A 22,894-nucleotide genomic window follows, 5' to 3' on the forward strand; every position below is an offset into this window, starting at 1 on the left:
CTCATTTCGAATAATTTGCTTTCCGAAAGTTCTAACTCTTTACGAATCTTTAGAATTGCAGGGTCGTCGTTTTGACATAACGCGAGATTTTTATCGAAAGAGTTATCTTCGATCACAAAGACTTGCCGATTTAATGCATCTACGTGCAGCATTCGAGAACCTGATCTATGCTCGATAATGTAATCATAATTTTGCATTTCTAATACCCATCGTGCAATGCGGGGATTTGTCTCTTTTTTATTTAATGTCGGACTTAATGCTTGACAATCGGTAATAATTTTGAACTTTAATCCGAGTAAATATGTTCGGAATCGGCGAAGTGCATAAATTATCGCTAACGTCTCTAGTTCGAAACTATGATATTTCGATTCTGCCTCGGTCGTTCTCTTCGAAAAATAAAATACAGGGTGCAGTTTCCGATCTGCCTTTCTTTGCAATAGAATCGCCCCGAATCCAGCTGAACTTGCGTCGCAGTGGAGCTCCGTCTCGTCTCGCGGGGAATACAAGCTTAATATGGGTGCATCAATTAATCGAGCTTTAAGCGCTTCAAATGCTTGTCTTTCTGTCTCTTCGAAACAAAAAATCCGCATTTTTCTTTGTCAGATCGTACAGCGGTTTCGCTATAATTGAGAAGTTTTCGACAAACTTCCTAAAATAAGAACATAAACCCAGAAAGCTTTGAACATCTCGAACATTTCGTGGATCCGGAAATTTTTTTATCGCTTTGATACCTTGCTCCGTGGGTCGTATACCTTCGTTAGTTATTGTATACCCTAAATAATCTAACTTTGTTTGAAGGAATCGGCATTTATCTAAGCGTAACTCTAAACGGTTCGCGACGAGCAGTTTGAAAACCTTTTCAAGTACCTGAAAGTGGTGCTCTATCGTCTCCGTCGCGATGAGAAAATCGTCTAAGTATACCGATATTTCTCCTGTGTCAATTTGATCCTTAAATATTTGTGTGACATAACGTTGAAACTTAAGAGGAGCGCCCTTTAGCCCGAATGGCATTCTTACATACTCGTACTGCCCTAACGGCGTGACGAAGTATATTTTATCGAGTCCTCGTGCATTTTAATGTGAAAAAACCCGTCTTTGAGATCCAACGTCGTAAAATATTTTTTCCCTTCTAATAAATCTAGTTGGTCTTCAATTAGCGGAAGCGGAAAATTATCGCGGGTCGTTATTTTATTAAGAGTTCGAAAATCTATACACATTCTCATTTCTCCGTTTTTCTTTTTCGTCAAAACAACCGGCGACGCATATTCGGATGCGCTCTCTCTAATAATGCCTTTGGCAGTCAAATCGTCTAAAATACATAGCAGCTTGGCTTTCTCATCATACGAAAGTCTACGCGGTGCGCACGAAAATGGTTTATCGTTTGTAAGCGTAAGCTTCATAATGTTTTCCACTGCGGGAATCAGTGGTCTTTTCGGATAAACATAACATTTTTTAAACAATTCGCGTGCTCGCGCTTTCACCCCAATCGAAAGATCTTCGTTAATACGCACATCCTGCGGAGATACGCGAGCGTTATTATCATCTATCTGAATATTCATAATATCGACAATTTCTTCATTTTTTAACGATAGTTTCGCTAATTTCATAAAATCGCGTCCTAAAATCATAGAATTTTTCATTGTTTTATCCGGAACAACGCGCAATACAACGTTATATTTTTCGCAATTGAATATGAGCGTAGCTTTTACACGACCCAGCACTTTCAATCCGCTGCCGTTAAGGCTTCTGGGTGCTCATCGCGGCCATATTGGATTGTGACATCAGAGGCGAGAAAGCACACGCTGAAAATTCTTAGATGCCATTTTTTAATGAAAAGATATTTCGATTAAACAGCACTTAAGATGGCTTTAGCACACTCTTAAAACTCCCCGAAAACTATCCTTTTCCCTTTATAATCAATCAACATCTGTAAAATGATCGAGATATCAGACTTTGACACGCGGAATGACTGCGCATGTGCAAAGACCAGACGGACTGGGCTTCATAATATTACATTTTACAGCTGTTGATTAATTATAAAGGGGAAAGGATAGTTTTCGGGGTTTTTTAAGAGTGTGCTAAAGCCATCTAAAGTGCTGTTTCATCGAAATATATTTTTATTTCGAAATGGCATCTAAGAAATTTTAGCGTGTGTTTTCTCGCCTCTGACGTCACGATTTCGACATGGTCAGAAAGGAGCCAGGAGCCTTAACGCCGCAAAAACGTTCATGTCCGGAATCGCTAAACATATACTTCCGGGGAATATAACATTCTTTGACAAAGCAAATAGAACTTCCCGAGTCGATTAGCACGTTAAAATTCATTTTAAAATTACCGTCCTTTTCGTCTATCAGCAATTCTACTCGTCGACGGAAATCGTCGTCCTCTCGCTGCTCCTGCGTCACGCAATTGATGTCTTCTTTCGGGGGACATTGCTTCGCTCGATGACCGAATTTTCCGCACTTGAAACAGGATCCTCGATCCCTCTTTGGCTTCGTACAGTCTGCTGCAAAATGCCCAATCTTGTTGTAGCACTTTTTTGGTGGATTTGCCTCCTTTGGTTTACGTTGCTCTTCGTGCTGCTGCTTGTTTCTTCCTGTCGCCGGAGGACCTTCGCGACGTTGTGCAAAAGATCGGTGAGATTCTTTCGGCGGCGGAACGCTTGCGAATGCAGTCAGCATAGCGTCCACCGACTGATAACATTGCACCCTCGCCTGCGTGCGTAGTTCCTGGCTGGGAATGCCTTCGATGACGTAACTAATGATTTCTGTGTCCGAAACTGGCACCCGGTTTGCTAGCGTCACTTTATCGTACAAATAATCTGCGAACGTTTCACCCGCGTTCCAGACTCTTGCCTCGAGTTCGCGTCGCAAAGTCAGCTGATCTGGCCGTTGCCCGTACATTCTTCTTAGCTCTCGCAGGAGGTCGTCACAGCTTAGTTCGACACAGTCAACTCTCGAATGATACCACTTTAACGCTTTGCCGCTCAATCTGCTGCACACCAGCGCTTTCGCTCTGTGATCGTCCAAGTCATAAGAGGAGAGTAGTTTCTTTACTTGCTTCTCCCATCGATCAAAGTCTAAATTACTGCCGCTAAATTCACCGACCAAATCTTTGAGCTCTTGCCATTTCTTCACGCCGAATCGAGCGGATGTATCTTCCGATCGTGGCGACATTCTCAACAGCTCTAATTCTCTTCTCAAAAGTTCAGCCTCGCGCGCGGCTAAGTCTCTTTCCTTCCGTAAGAGTTCACGTGAGGTAGAGACGGTGGTTTGAGCGCTCGTCCCTGGCTGAGGTTCGTCGAGTTGCACTTCATGCGTCTCGTCATGAGCAGATTCTGTTAAGCTTAATTCTTCGGGCGGGACTCCTGCCTCCATCAGCCGTTTCACTAGCTCGGCTTTTAACCCGAACGTCGACAAATTTCTACTCCTCAGCTTCTCCTTAAGTTCTACCACCGTAAGTGTGCTCATCTTGATTCCTTTCACCGACAGCACGTAAAAGATAACAAAGATCACACGTCAATCCGTTCGCACGTAGTATGTCACGGTTTTGAAAGCGTGACTTCGTAACGAGAGTTCAAAAACCTCGGGTCATAAGGCGCATAAGTTGAGTACAATACAGTCCGCACGGTTTTTTTTCTTTCTTAAATGTGTTGCACTGTCTCATAAACATAACATTGCCTGGATCACAAACACGAACCGGACTTACGACAGGCACACAAACCGAACGCGTAACATAAACTGCATACACGACATAAAGCATAAACATAACATGAAGCGAGCGCGCAACATAAATGGCTCCTTCTTAATTCGCCCGCGACTTCATAAGCATAACTTTTCGCGATTTCCTCGTAAAGATCGTCGAAAATGTCCATAAAACATAACTGGTCCCACTTAACGTAACGCCGGTTTAACACCGATGGAATCCCACTTTTGAATTTTGTAGGGAGGGCACGTCAAAGATAGCGAGCTGATATTAAATCGCAGTTTATTCATAAAGATTACAACTTAATCGTATACGCGGATTTTGCATCGGTCGCCGGCCGTTAGCTTAGTCGAACCGTTCTGTTCGAGAGCAGGCGTGGAACTGCCTCTTTATCATTAACTAACTCTACACCCGAAATCGTCGGTGCATAAACAAACGCAGGCCGGGTCGACGGGACGCAGCGTCTTGAGTGTCGCGAACCTCTTGAAGAGGCAACGCGCCGCACTTAAAGTATCGCCGAGTTATACAGGGTGATTCGAAACAACCGTTTGTCCTTAAAATGTCGTATTCCTGAATGAATTCTGAGACGATTTTTCATTTGCCAAAATTTTATCCGAAGCTTAGTTTTTAAGTTATAAAAGGAAACAGTTAGCGAATTACGGCACGGGTACGGCCGGTAGGCAGGAGCGGCGCAACTCATCCGACGCGGGCGATTACGCGAGGCGCTCGTTGCGATCAGCTGTTATCTACACGCGATGTGTGTGTGTGTGTGTGTGTGTGTGTGTGTGTGCGTGTGCGTGTGTACATACACCCTCTTTCTCTCTATCTCTCTCTCTCTCTCTCTTACTTATTCTTACCTTATAGAGATGTCTTCTGATGAATAATTGTACGACTGGAATGGATCACAACGTTGACGTTGACACAGACGTTGACACACCGTGACACACCGAATAATAAACGATTCTTTTTTTATAAATTGTATTATCGACACTTTGATGAATACACTCACGCAATCAGAGAGAATTTTCTCTTAGAATTTACCCTGAGAATCATGATAATCATGGAACAATATGGTATGGAAAGAATTTTTTCAAAATTTCTCTGATTAATATTTATCACATTAAAAATAATAATATCTATCACAATAAAATATAAAATATGTTTGATTAATTTTACTATGCAGTTTAGTAAAATGAATCAAACATATTTTATATTTTATTATGATAGATATTATTATTTTTAATGTGATAAATATTAATCAGAGAAATTTTCATAAAATTTTTTCCATACCATATTGTCTCACGATTACCATTATTTTTAGTGTAAATTCTAAAAGAAAATTCTCTCAGACTTGATCAAATATTATTTATTAATCGATCACAACACTCAAACATAATTCGCGGTTACTACCGATTAATTATTAAAAATTACTTTTAAAAAACGCGTTAAATGTTCATTACTCGTCGCGGACAACAATACAGTCTACGACAACAGACTGCGGCGACGCCGACGCGACGATAATAATCGCGCGGCGTTGCCGAACGTGATTGACGCGAGATCCGCGAGACGCTACCGTGTCTTGTGATTAATCGAAGCCTTTGCATTATGAATGCGCTAATTTAGAAAATGTATAATAAAGTTATTAAAAAAAAAGTATTATAACGTATTATAATACGTTATAATACTTTTTTTTTAATAACTTAACATTATACGTTTTGCTTTTTCTTTTCTCAGCGAGACGTGAGAAAAATAATTATTTTATGTTTTTTTATTGTTTTGCGAACAAGATGTTCCACGTATAAATATGTTGGTCGCTCTGAAAAGAGCGGATTGGTTTTGGTCGCTCTGAAAAGAGCGGATTGACTTTGGTCGCTCTGAAAAGAGCGGATTAATTTATAATTTTAAAAAATTTATAATAGGTGCTCAAAATGAGCACCATCCATCCTTATGCAAGCTCTCGTGCGTTTGAGTAAATTTAATTGGACGTTCTCCATTACTTCCTCTTCGATATTCCAAATTGTATATCGCAATCTGGTTTCCAAGTCGTCGACGTCCTCGGGAAGCGTTTTGTAGATTGATTCTTTACAGTATCCCCATAAAAAGAAATCAAGAGGATTAAGATCCGGGGATTTTGCGGGCCAACGTATCGGGCCATACCGACCCATCCAACGTCCAGGAAACTGCTCGTTCAAATAGTTTGTTACAATCCTGGCGTTGTGTGGTCCAGCACCGTCTTGTTGAAAGAACATTTTATTTCTTTCAAATAGTGGCACTTCTTCTAAAAAGTCTGGCAGATTTTCTCTCAAAAATTCCACGTACGTCTGGCCAGTTAAAATATCTGGTAGAATAACGGGCCCAAGTATTTGGGTACCCATTATTCCAGCCCAGATATTTATTTTCCAACGTACTTGGAAATTTTTGAGCCGCGTTACTCTGGGATTTTCTTCGCTCCAATAATGCATATTGTGCGAGTTAAAAATCCCTTCTTGTGTGAATAATGATTCATCACTGAATATCACACGGGAAGAAAATCTGGAATCTCGATCCACTTTTCTCAGAAAATTTTCGCAAAATGTTCGTCTTGCCTGATAATCTTCTGCTCGTAAATGTTGCACGCGTGTATAATGAAATGCGTGCAACTTTTCTTCTTTAAGCGTTCTTTGTACTGTTGAGTACGATACGTTGTGTTCTCGAGCAACCACCCGAATACTTGTTTCCGGATTTTGCTCGAAAGCACGTACAATTTGCTCCGTGTTTCGCAAATTTCTTGCATCACGATTTCTTCCTGTTTCGTGTTTATTCGGAAGGACATTGCCAGTCTCGTATAGTCTCTGAGCTGCTCGTAGTATGACAGGAGCTGACGGATGTCTTGCTCGATTTGGATATAATTCGGCGTATCGTCTTGCAGCTACGTGATACTGCCCGTGACACTCGCCAAGTGCCATTAGCATATCGTAATATTCTTCGTTTGTGTACGCTGCCATATCGTCCTCTTAACGCTTGTAATAATCGAAGGATTATTGATTGCATTATCAATCTTCATTTTATTTATACAATCCGCGGGATGTCGCGATTTCCCCCTCCACGCCTTCCGCGTCGAATAGCGGCACGCGACACCCGCGACAGCGGCCTCCCGCGAATCGTATAAATATAAGATGCAGATCGATAATGCAATCAATCATCCATCTGCTCCCGTCATACGAAGAACTCAGAGACAAAACGAGACTGGCAGTGTCCTTCCAACCAAACAAGAAAAAAAGTTGCACGCATTTCATTACACACGCGTGCAACATTTACGACCAGAAGATTATCATGCAAGACGAACGTTTTGCGAAAATTTTCTGAGAAAAGTAGATCGTTTCCCGAAGACGCTTCCCGAGGACGTCGACGACTTGGAAATCAGATTGCGATATGCAATTTGGAATATCGAAGAGGAAGTAATGGAGAACGTCCAATTAAATTTACTTAAACGCATGAGAGCTTGCATAAGGATGGATGGTGCTCATTTTGAGCACCTATTATAAATTTTTTAAAGATATAAATTAATCCGCTCTTTTCAGAGCGACCAAAACCAATCCGCTCTTTTCAGAGCGATCAACATATTTATACGTGGAACATCTTGTTCGCAAAACAATAAAAAAACATAAAATAATTATTTTTCTCACGTCTCGCTGAGAAAAGAAAAAGCAAAACGTATGTTAAGTTATTTAAAAAAAAAAGTATTATAACGTATTATAATACGTTATAATACTTTTTTTTTTAATAACTTTGTTATACATTTTCTAAATTAGCGCATTCATAATACAAAGGCTTCGATTAATCACAAGACACGGTAGCGTCTCGCGGATCTCGCGTCAATCACGTTCGGCAACGCCGCGCGATTATTATCGTCGCGTCGGCGTCGCCGCAGTCTGTTGTCGTAGACTGTATTGTTGTCCGCGACGAGTAATGTACATTTAACGCGTTTTTTAAAAGTAATTTTTAATAATTAATCGGTAGTAACCGCGAATTGTGATTGAGTGTTGTGATAGATTAATAAATAATATTTGATCAAGTCTGAGAGAATTTTCTCTTAGAATTTACACTAAAAATAATGGTAATCGTGAGACAATATGGTATGGAAAAAATTTTATGAAAATTTCTCTGATTAATATTTATCACATTAAAAATAATAATATCTATCATAATAAAATATAAAATATGTTTGATTCATTTTACTAAACTGCATAGTAAAATTAATCAAACATATTTTATATTTTATTATGATAGATATTATTATTTTTAATGTGATAAATATTAATCAGAGAAATTTTGAAAAAATTCTTTCCATACCATATTGTCCCATGATTATCATGATTCTCAGGGTAAATTCTAAGAGAAAATTCTCTCTGATTGCGTGAGTGTATTCATCAAAGTGTCGATAATACAATTTATAAAAAAAGAATCGTTTATTATTCGGTGTGTCACGGTCTGTGTCAACGTCAACGTTGTGATCCATTCCAGTCGTACAATTATTCATCAGAAGACATCTCTATAAGGTAAGAATAAGTAAGAGAGAGAGATAGAGAGAGAAAGAGGGTGTATGTACACACACACACACACACACACATCGCGTGGAGATAACAGCTGATCGCAACGAGCGCTTCGCGTAATCGCCCGCGTCGGATGAGTTGCGCCGCTCCTGCCTACCGGCCGTACCCGTGCCGTAATTCGCTAAATTTTTCCTTTTATAATTTGAAAACTAAGCTTTGGATAAAATTTTGGCAAAGGAAAAATCGTCTCAGAATTCATTCAGGAATACGACATTTTAAGGACAAACGGTTGTTTCGAATCACCCTGTATACTGTCCGCACGCGTGGTTTCAAGTGGCCCTATGCCCATCGATTCTCTACGTGCGTGGGAATGGCCCTATGCCTGTCGGTCTCGAAACCCTTACATAATGGTCAGATTGCTCTTCTTATTTTCGTAAATGAATTACTTTTATCACTTCTTGTTGTATCTTCAAAACATTGTTTTTTTACAACATTTCGTAGCTGGACAAAATCACGCTTTCTATGCATTTCTTGCTGAGTTGTCTCTATACTACAACTCCCCAGACAGCCATATCTGTTTGAACAGATTTTGCTAAACGTCTGTTATATATTTTTGCTAGCAAAAAAACTGCAGATTGTATACAAAATCTGTTATATGAAATAATGATAGCAGAATGTTGGCAGAAATGTTACAAAACCTGCTGACATAATTTGGTAGCAAGTCAGCAGCATAAACCAAGTAGGATTTATATAAAATTATCATAGCAGATTGGCGGCAGAAACCGAGCAGGATCTGTTGGGAATCTGCGCAACGTAATTTGATGTCAGATTGGCGGTAGAAATCGAGCAAGGTTTGCGTGCGCACAATCTGATGACAAATTGACAACAGAATCTGCATTTTGCAGTTATTTAATAGTTCCTTCGCTTACCGCTATGCGATGTATTTTCTCACAATCAAATTTCTGTTAAAAATACATATAAAGTCTGCAAAAGTCGTGGCCTATTATTAAAGGATTAAAAGTACATTTCTATCAGTTTTAAACTGATTGGAATCAATAGGATAAATTATCCATTTACTTCCTATATTGATTTATTTCCTATTCATTTAAAGCATAAAGCAAGAATTTAATTCTCATATAAATAATTATATCTTAAATTTTAAAAATTAATTTATTTTTACAATTTATTTTATTATTAAAATTTAATTAAATTGAACATTTGTTATATGAGATATAACTACGATATAACATATATGTTATACATTAAATGTCATATTTATGAAAAGAAAATTATAATTAATTGATAACATCTTATGCATCTGTTATATTTATTAAAAAATATTCAATTTTATTAATATATTTATGTTCAAATTGCAAGAAACTGCAGGTCCTGCTCGCAAATTGCTGTCAGATTGTATGTTTGAAACTAAGAGAGCGCATTATTACAAAATCAATTATCATTACATGAAAATATTCGGCATTGCCCTGCGCACATGTTTAGATTCGACAGTCACCTTCAAGGCTGTCGTAAATAATTGTCAACAGTAAAATTGTCAACTCGAGTCATTAAACCAAACAAAACATCTAGCATCTTAACAACAATACATGCCAAAAGTCACCTCGTCGTTCACCGTATCGCGCTAAATCCTATCTAGAAACGTCTAGAAAAATCGCGCGTATAAAAGCAACGAGCGCGCAAAGAGCAGCGCCAGATTGCTTTTCGTATTCGCTATCGAAAGTCGTCGCGCCGTATTATATTCATATTCAATCGAAGGTGCTTACTTCGAACTACCGCGGGTGCATTTGCGAGTTATTAATAATACGAATTGTGTCCTTTTTTTATTATATATATTTGTACTTTCTTTTTTGTCTGAAATATATCGTGTAGTGTCAAGATTGTGCAATACTTTACTTGCGGTGTCCAAACAACCTTGCCCTTCATGTAACATTGCTGGTCCTTCGAGCCGGATCTTTTTTGTTGTGTCCATTCTCCAGCGGGCCTCCTCCGCGACAGGCTCTCATAGGAGTCAGTGCATTCACGTGCTCGTGAGCGTGCATCTTGCAGTTCGGTTGCTTCGCCGTTGGTTGCACCGCCGCATCGCCGGAGCACCATGAGCATGGATGCCGACGCTTTGTTGAGGAGTCAACAGGATCTCCATGGTCGCATTGCCCGAGCCTACGAATATTTGAAGAAGTCAGGCACTGCCAAAATCACCGTAGGAGTGATCGAATCACGCTTACAAACCTTGGAAGCGCATTGGAACAAATTCGAACAGAATCATGAGGAATTGTGCAGTACTCACTGGAATTTGGTATCAAAGCGCGATTATATTAAAGCAGACTACTATGGATTGGTAGAAGAAGCATTTACGGTCCAAAGAGGCACGCTCATGGACTGTTTGAGCTCACTCAAGAGTGCAATGGCGCCGCCGGAGACACCAGATCCACCTCCTCCTCCGCGGCGGACGCTCCCTCGCATTCAGCTTCCAACATTCTCCGGCAAGTATGAGGAGTGGCCGGCGTTTCGCGACCTTTTCCGATCGCTCGTGGTAACCGACCCAGCTGTGTCCAGCGTGGAGCCGCTATTTTACCTGAGATCCAGTGTGAAAGGGGAAGCCGAGAAGATGATCCGGAACATACCCACGACTGATGCAAATTTCGACCGGGCGTGGTTCATGTTGGTCAACCACTACGAAAACAAACGGCTTCTGGTGAGGTCCTGTCTGTCGTCCTTCTTTGCAATACCTAAAATGAAGAATGAATCAGTTGGAGACTTGAAACGTATTTTTCATGGGATGTTGAATACTGTCGGAACGCTAGGCAGCATCGACCGCCCAATCACGGATTGCACGGATCTACTCGTGCACCTCATAGTCGAAATGCTCGACTCGCGCTCGCGGCGGGACTGGAAAACTGCGATAGGCGAAACATCCGACCCCCCGTCATACGAGACACTTAAGACATTTCTCGAGTGTCGAATGCGCACACTGGAAGCGTTGCATCCTGCAAAGGGCGAGTCGAGCGAGGCATCCGGAAGCAAGTCGAATGCTTCCACGAAATCAGCAAGGTCGCATGTAACGCAGAAGACGATCAAGAAGGGAGATCGATGCCCTCTCTGTCAAGGAGATCACTACATCCTGTTCTGCAGTGACTTTCAAAAGAAGAAGCCGACGGAGAAGAAGACGTTCGTGGAATCCAATCATCTGTGCCCCAACTGCCTAGGTAAACATCAGTTCGCAGATTGCCAATCGAAGAAGTCCTGTGCCGCATGTAACGCGCGGCACCACTCGTCGACGCATGACGCGTACGCGCCTGAAACCAAATCGTCCGCTACCGTCTCGTCTCTCCACGTGCAAAGCCACAACACGAAGGAAGCTACAGTGCTCCTAGCAACCGCACGCGTCAATGTCTTGGACCGTCAAGGAACCATGCATCAGGTGCGCGCGATGGTCGATTCCGGTTCTGAGGTATCACTGGTTACCGAAGCCCTTGCACAGCGTTTCCGCCTTCAACGCTCGTCTGCATACGTTTCCATCCTAGGCATCGGAGGGCGACGCATAACCTTGAAACCGTGGGTTTCAGCCCAATCTTCGGCGGAGCACACGGGGACTCCGAATATACAAACAGCAAAACATGGAAAACGAGTAGCGGAAGGTAGAAATTAGTAATAATGGGCTGTAATTGATTATTCCGCGATCCAAATAGATTCCAGAGCGCGAACGAGGCGGAAAATAACAAATCTAGCGGAAAGTGTAGATACGCCACACTTCTTATATATTGAGAAGCTATACCCTAGTGCACTTTCAGAGAAACCATAAGTATTTCTTTTAGTTCTGGCTCAAGGAGCAATATTTAATTTTGTTTTTACATATGTAATGACCGTATGAATCGCGATTCACGATATTATTATATTTAAGGGGACTTTATCCCAAACAATATTCAGTTCTCTAGTAGTAGCGGGTGCAAAACCGATAGTTTCCGAGCACCGAGTAAAATATAACTTTATTTTAGCTAACCGTGCAAACGCAGGACTCGCGTTTCGCGAAAAAGATATTATTTACAAGAGTTTACTCTTGACGAGTACATGTTATTTAATTATAACGCGCTCAACAATTATCATTCCGCACAGCGGGCGATATTTTAGTTTATGCCAAAACGACCGGGAAGACGTAGGACACGCGACCGGCGTATTTTATTATCTTAAGTTATTCGCGATAATATTAGTTTATTCTGTAACGTCCGGGAAGACGTAGGACACGCAACCGGCGTATTTTGTTATTTTATGTTATTCGCGATAATATTAGTTTATTCTGTAACGTCCGGGAAGACGTAGGACACGCGACCGGCGTATTTTATTATTTTATGTTATTTGCGATAATTTTAGTTATACTGTGACGTCCAGGATGACGTAGGACATGCAACAGGCGTATTTCTTTATTTTATGTTAGCATTTAATTATATTTGCAATATTAATTTAAGAATAAATAATTTATGTTATCTTTATTATTTTAGTTACTCGCGAAAGCATATAATTAATATTTCGCGGAATCTCTTTGTCATGGACCGTTGCGTCAGCGAACAAAGAGCGGCGGTGGGCGGAGCTTCGGTCAGCAGAATCTGCTGACAAAACACAAGCTCAATGCGGACGCAGTTGATGTCAATCTGCCGCAATACTCTGATTGAATTTGCTGCCAATCTGCCGACATACTGCTAATATTTTGCTTACTGGGTCTTAACTTTTTGCATAGATTGCGAAACAAGTAATTGATATATTCAATATTTGCACGGTCACCATTTGTTCGCGGTATGGTCTCTATTATCATCGATGGTCTGATATACGCTGCTATTACCATTAATTCTGCTGCTAATACCATAAGTTCTATAAATCATTCCATGCATTTCCAGGTTACTTTTAAAGCCTTTTATAATAGTATCGCTCTTCATGTTGTGGAACTTGTGTTACGATCGAAATTTTTGTAGCATTTATGGTTTCTTGATTCGATTTAGTTTTGTTCCACTACACTACATTACATATCGTGCAAAATTTATTGCGGACACCGACGAAGGAATCTTTTTTGTGCAGTAACCAATTGTAACATTAACGCCGGAAAGAGAATCGTAGGCGTTGATGTCTTCATCCAATTATTGTCCGCTATAACAGTTATATACCGAATACAGTTTATTGTTTCTTTTCTTTCGAGATCGAGTTGCTTTCCAACTTTGCTAGTCATTTTTATATTTTCCACGGTTGTTTTCTTAAAACCATTGATTAAATTTTTTCGATATTTAATATAAGTTTTATCGGAAATGCATGGAATATTCATGGCTGCACATAGCTCTCTTCCAGAAGGATAAAACCAATTCCAACTGTAAAATCCTGTGTCCACGATCCGAGAATTCGGTCCGAGTTCTCGGACCGAGAAAAAGTTACTAAAACTCGGATCGTGGACACACCGAACTTGGATGCAAAACTCGAATAGAAAGCTCGGATGAAAAAATGCGTCGCGTCCCATTTTTCCATACTAGTTGCTAGGTTTATATCAATTTAATTTCTTGTTGTCAACATTATTACTTTATAAATAGCTAATAAATGTTGGTGAACGTGACATTGGATAATAGAAATGTAATTTTTATAACTTTTAATAATTTTTTCTTTATTTTTTTACATATTCGACTATAAGCCATCTAGAGTCGTCAAAGTACAACTATTTCTATTCGAGAACTTGAATCGAGAACTCGGACCGATTTCTAGTATCGTGGACACAGGCCTTAATAGTTCCTGTTACAGCAGCCTTATTAATATTTAATGTTTTCGGCTCTGTAGGTTTAGGAGTGGAATTACGTGCACTCTGTAGATTTTATTTTATAAAAGAAATATTGACAATGCGATCTTGTTTTGCTTGGACAGGCTTTCAGGCATGGTTTCCTGGGTACAATTTATATTCAAACGGCTTATTATAGATAAGGTAAACACGTAATCGTAATAAAGGAAGAAAACTTTGCTATAGTAATGCAATATAATGATGCTATGATAATAACATAATTGTGTGATAGAGCGCCTTTAAAGTAATACAAGCAAATGAGAAATAATATTTTCTCACTATATTAAAATTACAAATCTATATAGTCTATATAAATCTATATACATTATTGATTAATGATTCAATAAATAATAAAAAGAAATTATCGATGGTTATTAATTACAACAAATAAGAAATAAAAAATATTTTCTCACTATTAAGGGGGACACCAGGGTAACCATTCAAAAAGTAAAGGTGTTTTTAGAAATTTTTTTCAAAGAAACTGTACAACGAATCTTTCTGTGACTTTCTGAATATTTTATTAAATGTATTTAAAAAATAGAAATAATCTTTTCTAATTAATTTAGAGCCCATATATTCACTGTCCAGAGCTCGAAAGTCAGCGTTCCAAAAAAAAGTTGGTGGTCGCGTTGACAACATTTCAGCCATACAGTTCATCTGAAATAAAAATCCAAAATATTTATGAACTATATACCAACGACTATTACCTGACGTAGAAAAAAAATAAAATTATGAAAAAATGACAAAATGGCAAACCTTTGAAAAAAATAGACGAAAAAATAAAGCCCTTTCATTGATAAAAAAATTAAAAGGGAGTAATAAAAAAAATCCTACATCGGGTAAAAGAGATGGATTTTGTAAACAAATTTATATTATTGCGATTATACCTTAATTATAGTAATCGGATGCAGAATTTTTTAGATCTATTGTGAATGCGGTTAAAAAAGTCCTTTTTGAGAAAAATGCGTTTAAAGTTTCAGTAGTCACACATTCATTCAAAAATAAAAAATTAATTAACTTATTTCTAATCAGCTATTCCTGAACCATATAGCAGCTTTTCAGCATTCGAGTTTTCGTTGGCATTGTTGTTTTTACTTCTTTTAGCTTGCAAACGCTCCTCGTGCGTGTTTTCTCACGCGTGACGCTCGGCCATAATGGTACGTTTCGTGTCCATTATACAATATTGATACAAAGGGCATGCTCCGATATTACTGCCCGTACTGAAAATCTATAGTTTACGTTACGTATATTATATATTTTCAGTACTGGCAGTAATATCGGAACATGGGGAAAGTTTCGCCTATATTCCTCACGCCTAATATCTCCAGAAGATTCATCAGACTTGTATCTTATATGTCCATCATTAAATAATATTGTGGCAATGTTAGCAGCAGTTTTTATTGTAAAAGAGCCGTTAAACGATGTCTTCGGCGCAAACTTCCAAATGATAATAGCGTTGAAACTTTCGTTATTATTTTGATTAAAAATACTGCTTGTATTCAGACAATATCCCTTTTGCTTTTGCTTGCTGTCACGAGCATCAAGAGTCTTCGCACAATTTTGATGCTGAAGAATTTTTTCGGTAGAAATTTTATGAAAGAAAAATTAGTAAACAAACTCTAATAACGTTAAAATATAAAAATAAAAACCGGCTATAGAGAGCGGATACGGGTCAAAGCGCGAACAATAAACATTTGTCTTAAACACAAGAAAGATTTTATTAATTCAAAAACCAAACGTTTCGATCCCTCTTCGGGTCATTCTCAGTGACTACATGAAACAGATACAATAATTAGCAAGTGCCAATCGTGTGACCGAAATACGCGATATCCCACGAAACACCAAACACCATTCTCTCTGCGAGGCGCCTCTGATCGGTTACAGCCGTATAGAGAATGGATGTGTGTCGTATGTGCACCACAAACCACTATAAAAACAAGTGTTAAAAAACTAAAACTGAGATAGACCTTTTGTCACTCTTTTAGTGAACTTAATTCTCAAGAGGTACTCATCGAGAGAGCGCAAAGGCATACGAGGGAGCGCGATCGATCCGCACTTGTCAAAATATCCATCGCGAGTAATTCAAAATATAACTTTGACATTATATAACAAGTTAGATGTTTGTCATTAAATAAACATTGGGGGGGGGGGTGGAACCTTGTGACCGAACATTATTATATTTTTGGTAAACTTTTGATAATAGGGACATAAATATGGTCTAGACATTCCATTTCATTATTGTATATATATATATATATATATATATATATAAATTAATATATATAAATTAATAATGTTTTTTTGTCGTTTAATATAAAACATTTCTGACAATAGTCTTTTCTATAAATTGAGTTCCTCATCCAATATCTCAACAATATCCCGGTTAACAAAATCTTGATTAAGCAATCTGTGATCAGTAATCACTCATTGCTGTATCGTATATGTATTTGTGTTTATGATTTCGGTGCTCACTTAATTTGGTTTTTAAAAATCTTTTAAAATCTTTAGTTTGTTCAACAGAGGATGCGTCACAATCGGTACACGATATTTTGTACACGACATTTTTATTGAAGTATCTATGTAACGTGTCTTTGTATACTTTGATGAACCGATTTAATTTATTAAATCCCGTATACCTATGTCAATTTTGTATTTGTTCCCTTAAGTAAATGACCAAATCGTTCTGAGAGTGTTGAGACATCTATATGGAATGTTGAAAAAAGAAGCTTATGAAAAAACGTTGCCCAAATAGCCTTTTTCATATCTTGTATAGAGTTACTATTGCGACGTATTGCAAGGCCATAATATGTAGTCAATTCTTCAATTAGTTTACCAGTTGATTTACCTTTTCCGCCGAGGCCCTTTTTTCTTTCTTTGCAGCTACGCAATCTAGAACCCATGTGTTTTTGTATGTGATTTACACATTCTTTTTTTGTTAACATTATGCGAAATAAACTGTACAATTTTGTTATAAGTTGTTGAATCACCATCGCCTATGTAATTTACATATTTCGACATATTACACTTTGTGTAAGTTTTCAGCTCTCTTAAACATTTCGACGATGGCATCAGATTCCATTTCACCTGCGGTGCCGCTATGATTTGAGTCGCATTTATCAGCGTGATCCTCCTTCCAAATTTCATATTCTTCTGTAACAACTTTTTTTTCCACAGTGTACATGTCTTGCAGTATGCTAATTTAACATAAATATCGATTTTTTTGGAGTAGTAGCCGATAATACTTACTACACCATGTAAAGAGCTAAAAACACGTTTACGCCAAGAGCCATCGTCGGAAACGGAATATTTGATTATTTTTTCCACATTTTTTGGTAATTATTTTTTTTTCTTCGCCAGCTTTTATTAATAATACATTTTTAATACATTCTGTAGCTTGGCAAATTTGCTTTATTATAATCGCAAATAATTCGCAAAATAATTAAAAAATCGGGCGCAACAAGCCCATGCATGCAGAAAACTTTTCTGCTTCAGCTAATGATATTCCCAATAATTCCATTGTAAATATAAATCGACGAATTTCATATGCATTTTTGATTGCTGGGCACGAGGAAATTTTTTTTAGCTCGCACGAGTTGCATTTTAGCACAATTTTAAATCCAACTTCTCGTCGATTAGTTTCATAAAATTTCACCTTACACTTGACGAATTGACTTATTGCTACGAAAACTGTTTAGAAATTAAAAATTCTATAGCTAATTGTTTGGTCTAATTTTATATAATTGCCGATGCTGTTCTGCTTTTATGAAAAGAAATGCTAATATTTAGATTTAGATTTTCTTTCTCTATTTGATACCGATTAACCAGATTTGGCCTGCATTGTTTCCTATCAACCCTCTTTTCCGACTACATGTCTTTTATTTCTTTGATTCATAATAATACAACACAAAAAAACAGAAATAAAAAAACTCGAATAATTAACATGAGGCGAAACGTAAATATATTTCGCGCGTCTCTTTGTATACGATCTCAATATAATACAAACAGGTTTACCAATCGAAATATATATTAAAAATGAATTAAAAGAAAGTGTCAGAAAGGTTACATTAAGTTTTCGTTGCTATGGATAATTCCACTGTTTAGCGCAGTCAACTTCACGTCAAGTGCTATAGACACAACTTTATGGGAAAGGATAAGCTTAGCCAATTTTACAGATTTTTTTCTGAAACTTTTGAAAGAATATTTTTGAAATGTGTATCTTTCGAAATAATAAGTAATAACTAAAAATTCGAATTTTTGAAAATTTTGCATTGATATATCCCCTTAAAGTTACAAATCTATATAAATTATTGATGATTAATAATTCAATAAATAATAAAAGGAAATTATCGGATAGTTTAGTAAAAGATGACAGAAGAGATAAAAGATATAAGTACTAATAAAGTAAGAGTAAGGAGAGTTATCTCGATAGTGTAGAAAGAAAAAAGTTGATCACGGAAAATGTTCCCTATATAGCCAGGTTACCAAATGGAATAACTTGGACCATTTCGTTGCCATTTTAAATATTCATATATGCATGTTAGTTATGTTAAGTAATTAGAATTAGTAAGTGTGTAATGTTTGATTGATATATTGCAATTTTAATAATATATTTTGAAAAGAGTATACATTTAATTACAATTTTATTTGTAATCGCAATAATATTTGGTTTTGAAGAAAATTATAGAATTTGCTTTAATATAAACTTTAACTAAATTTTTGGCTTTTATAACCTAACTTTATTTATATGTTAATGTTAATCCTTTTGTGCTTTCTAAAATATTCAGTTTTGAGATAAAGAGCACAGATAATAAAAAAAACTTTACTTTTCGAAGAATTAATTAATGAAAAAAATTTCACTTTTTGTTACAAAAGTTTTATACTTTATTTGTTATACTTGGATAAGTCTTAATTTATGATAAAACTTGGCTTGAAAATTAAAGAACGATGTGATCATATAAATAGTTCAAAACTGACTGACTTTTAAAAAAGATGTTTAAAGATGATAATGTCGAATCCGTTAGAATAGACGATCAACGATAAACGCTTCGATTAGCTGAGCCGAGCGCTGGTCGAAGGTGCGAGGTACATGTGATGAGACGAGCGAATATGTTAATAAAACCATTAAAAAAACACTCAACACTAGCGATCGATGTACCGCGACATTGCACTGAGTTGATGAGAACTTTATTTATAGATTGTTTTATAGCACATCAAAATGACAGCGATTTCACTCAGCAATTATGCAAATAATTAAAATATATTGATCACCGCCATTTTAGGGACGTAATTAAGGGAATCCCTCAACTGTTTGTATTATCGACAAAATTACTATTTTCGTATTTCTAGTCGCATTAATTTGACAGAATTAAAAATGCTCCTCCATGATTGCAATATATACTTTAATGACCTCAGGAAACTCCGGTTTCATATGGAAAATGAGAAATAATTACAAAATTACAATTTTCCTTATCTATTTTTATCTTAATATGGCGTCTCAAATTGCAGATGAGCTGTCAACTCATCATAATATTATATAAAAGCTGCTTCATATAAAAAGTGTACACTTTGTATGAACGTAGAAACAAGTTTCCTGAGATTGAAGTACACGAGAAAACACTGTTATTTTCTAAATCTAGATTAGAAATCTAATATAACAATATAGTTTGTATTACGATTCATGCGTATGTGAGCGTGTGTTGTAGGTATAGTACAGCAAAAAATAGCAGTACATATTTGCGTTCAAACCTATAATAGTATTGGATGTAGCAAAATAACAAAATTTATACTTTGTATATTTCATAAGTAACTTACTTGAACTGGCTAAGACTTTTTATTTTATACAATGACCAATCATTTTCATATAGTATGAGGTTTTTTACAGCTTTTATACATTTCAAATGTGAAGTAAAATTTGGCCAACTAGCAGCACTTTTATCTTCTATTATCCAGGAGGTGGGAATCATTTCCATACCATCTTCAAACTCAACAATGGACCATAAATCTTCCATTATGTATACGTGTACTGTACTGTAATATATCATATACACACATATATATACAGGGTGGCCCACATAAAGTTACCATAGTTTGACAAAGGCAAGTGATCTTGATTTACGCACAAATTCGCATGGTATATATAATTTTAATATATTTTCCAGCTGCAATGATATTGTCTCAACTTTTCTGTGTTGTAAACGAACTTCAAGTTTTCCGAATATCCACATATATAATAATTTGCGCATGACTCCTAAACATACAAGATGCATATAGTGCAAAGGTATATTGTTCACAAGATCAAAATCTGGTAGCTTTAAAATAGCTGAATGCCCAATATGATAATTTTCTCGTTGCTGTCGGAATTGCACTATACATATATTGTTCTGTACTGCTATGTGTTCTACTGAACGTTACACAACACTGCTACATAAAATAAAAATAATAATTATTAATTACATCTTACATATCTAACATAAGAATACAAAGTTAAATACGACTGTGTTCCAATATTCAATATTCATACTGAAAAGCTAAGCTCAATGTTATATTAGATATCTCAGATTTTTAGTACCAGCAATTAATATTGGAACGTAGCCTAATAACGTAGCTAAATAAATTTAAGTTTTTATTACCTACATACCTAATAATAGATAATGCCTCCTTTCTTTCGCTGCTCAGAAGCGCATCAGAATTGCACTATTGCTCTGGACTGCTATCAACTGAACGTACATAATAATACTGCAACATGAAACAAAAATAATGATTATTAATTACATCTGCTTACATATGTAACATAAGAAAAATTAAATACGACTGTGTTCCAATATTCAATGATCATACTGAAAATCTGTGGTCAATGTTACGTTAGATCTTTCTTATCTCAGATTTTCAGTACCAGCAATCAATGTTGAAACGCAGTCTTATATTAATAAATTTAAGTTTTTATTACTTACATAGCTAATAATAGATCAAGCCTCCTCTTTCGCTGCTGTCAGAAATTGCACTATTGCTCTGCTACGTGTTCTACTGAACAACAATAATACTGTAACATAAAACAAAAATAATAATTATTACTTTTACATCTGCTTACAAAAAATGTTAATAACAAAAATGATTGGACTGCTACAAATTTTGAGATTAAGGTTAAGATTTAAGAATGGAGCTGTTAATACAGCATAAGCCCTTGAAAGATTCACTTAATAAAATCACAAATGTTAATATATGCATTTAAAAATATCACAATTATATATACATTAAAATAATTTTTATAATCATAACATGATTTTTGCAGATTATGTCACGTTTTAATGACAAATCGCTAAACTACAACATATTAATGGATAATATTGAATAATATTGAAATAGACATATACAAAAATACTTTTAGAAATATTTATGTGAATATTATTTTGAATAAGGAGAGATTACCTGAAATTAATCGATATTTGTTATACGCGTTGCTATGATTGCTGCTTCTTCCATGTGTAACCATGTGAGATGTGAGGAGAGACCGGAACCGGAAGTCCTCTCATTGTATCATGCTAATGTCTGTAACGGCTACCATATTGTACGGCGTAATTTAAAAAGTAAAATATTGATCATATAAGAACAAAATATCCAAAATTCATTCAATTATTTTGTTATCAATTTACTTACCGCAATACACTCTGGCTGCGTTTGTTTAGACACTTACACACTATAACAAGCTTATAAACACTGTTTTCACTAGATATAATAAAAATATCCAAAAATTGTCGAAAATGTGCCCAGGATGTTTTGAGGAGTTTTGTGGGACATCCTGGGATACGCCTTAAGACATGGATATGTGTATAGGATGATTTTAGGACTTTTATGCTATTTTTGAGTCTAGTGAACATTAAATGGAAGATTTATACTTTTATTGTAGTTCTTAAAACTTCCAGAAATTATTTTAAGTATTTCATAATTAATGAAGTCAAATATACATATAAAATATGCATAAATACACAATTAAATATCCTCGAATTAGATATCCCAGGACATCCTGGACATATTCAGGATGATTCTGAGGACGTCTTGTGCTATCTGGGATGTCTTTAATTTTTATTGTAGACACCGCTTTACATACTTGTACGTATCAGGAGTAGCCATAACATTACTAACCAAAGAGCAATATACCCATACGGCACAAAAATATTGCAGCAACATTGCAGAAATATTTCTTTGCAAGATTGCAAGATTGCAGCAATGTTGCAAAATGTTGCTGCAACATTACTGCAATATTGTAGCAACAGTAAAATGTCCGCTTTCAGCAACATTGTATTGCAATATTGCTGCAATATTTCTTTGCAAGATTGCAGCAATATTGCAATACAATGTTGCTGAAAGCGGACATTTTACTGTTGCTACAATATTGCAATAATGTTGCAGCAACATTTTGCAACATTGCTGCAATCTTGCAAAGAAATATTCCTGCAATGTTGCTGCAATATTTTTGTGCCGTATATATTATATTTTGTATGCAGTATAAAAAGAGGATATTTCAGAAAAAATAACACAATAATGATATATTTATATTTATATATATATATGTTACATGAAATCAAATGATATGCAACATATAAATAATTTATTCTTATTAATAAAAATAAATTATAATTGTAATAAAAAAAACAGAAATTACATAAAAATGTTATATATGAATTTTATATACGTTTTAATATATAACGCGTTATATATTCATATATAATATACACATATGCACATGTGCACAACATATATATAATCATTTTTTTATAAACCTAATGAAAACAAAAATTCACTTAAATTGCATTAAAGTATATAATATCTTAAATGCATG

The 22,894-nt window shown here is 36.4% G+C and overlaps 1 protein-coding gene and 1 long non-coding RNA gene across 2 annotated transcripts in view; one reads left to right on the forward strand and one right to left on the reverse strand.

The window, feature by feature from the left end:
• The window catches only part of LOC145947271 (uncharacterized), a 101,592-nt gene that overhangs the window by 39,725 nt on the left and 38,973 nt on the right, over positions 1 to 22,894 (forward strand). The gene's annotated exons all lie outside the window — the stretch shown is intronic.
• On the reverse strand, positions 19,274 to 21,924 carry LOC145947273 (uncharacterized). The gene is made up of 4 exons (XR_014427142.1): positions 21,484 to 21,924; positions 21,009 to 21,097; positions 20,696 to 20,793; positions 19,274 to 20,478 (listed from the first exon to the last, which is right to left on the reverse strand). It is a non-coding gene; the product is annotated as an uncharacterized LOC145947273 (long non-coding RNA).

The sequence above is a fragment of the Prenolepis imparis genome, unplaced genomic scaffold (assembly GCF_030444845.1).
Source record: "Prenolepis imparis isolate NDT839.2.m4 unplaced genomic scaffold, iyPreImpa1.0 SCAF_59, whole genome shotgun sequence".
In the NCBI taxonomy this organism is placed as follows: Eukaryota; Metazoa; Arthropoda; class Insecta; order Hymenoptera; family Formicidae; genus Prenolepis; species Prenolepis imparis.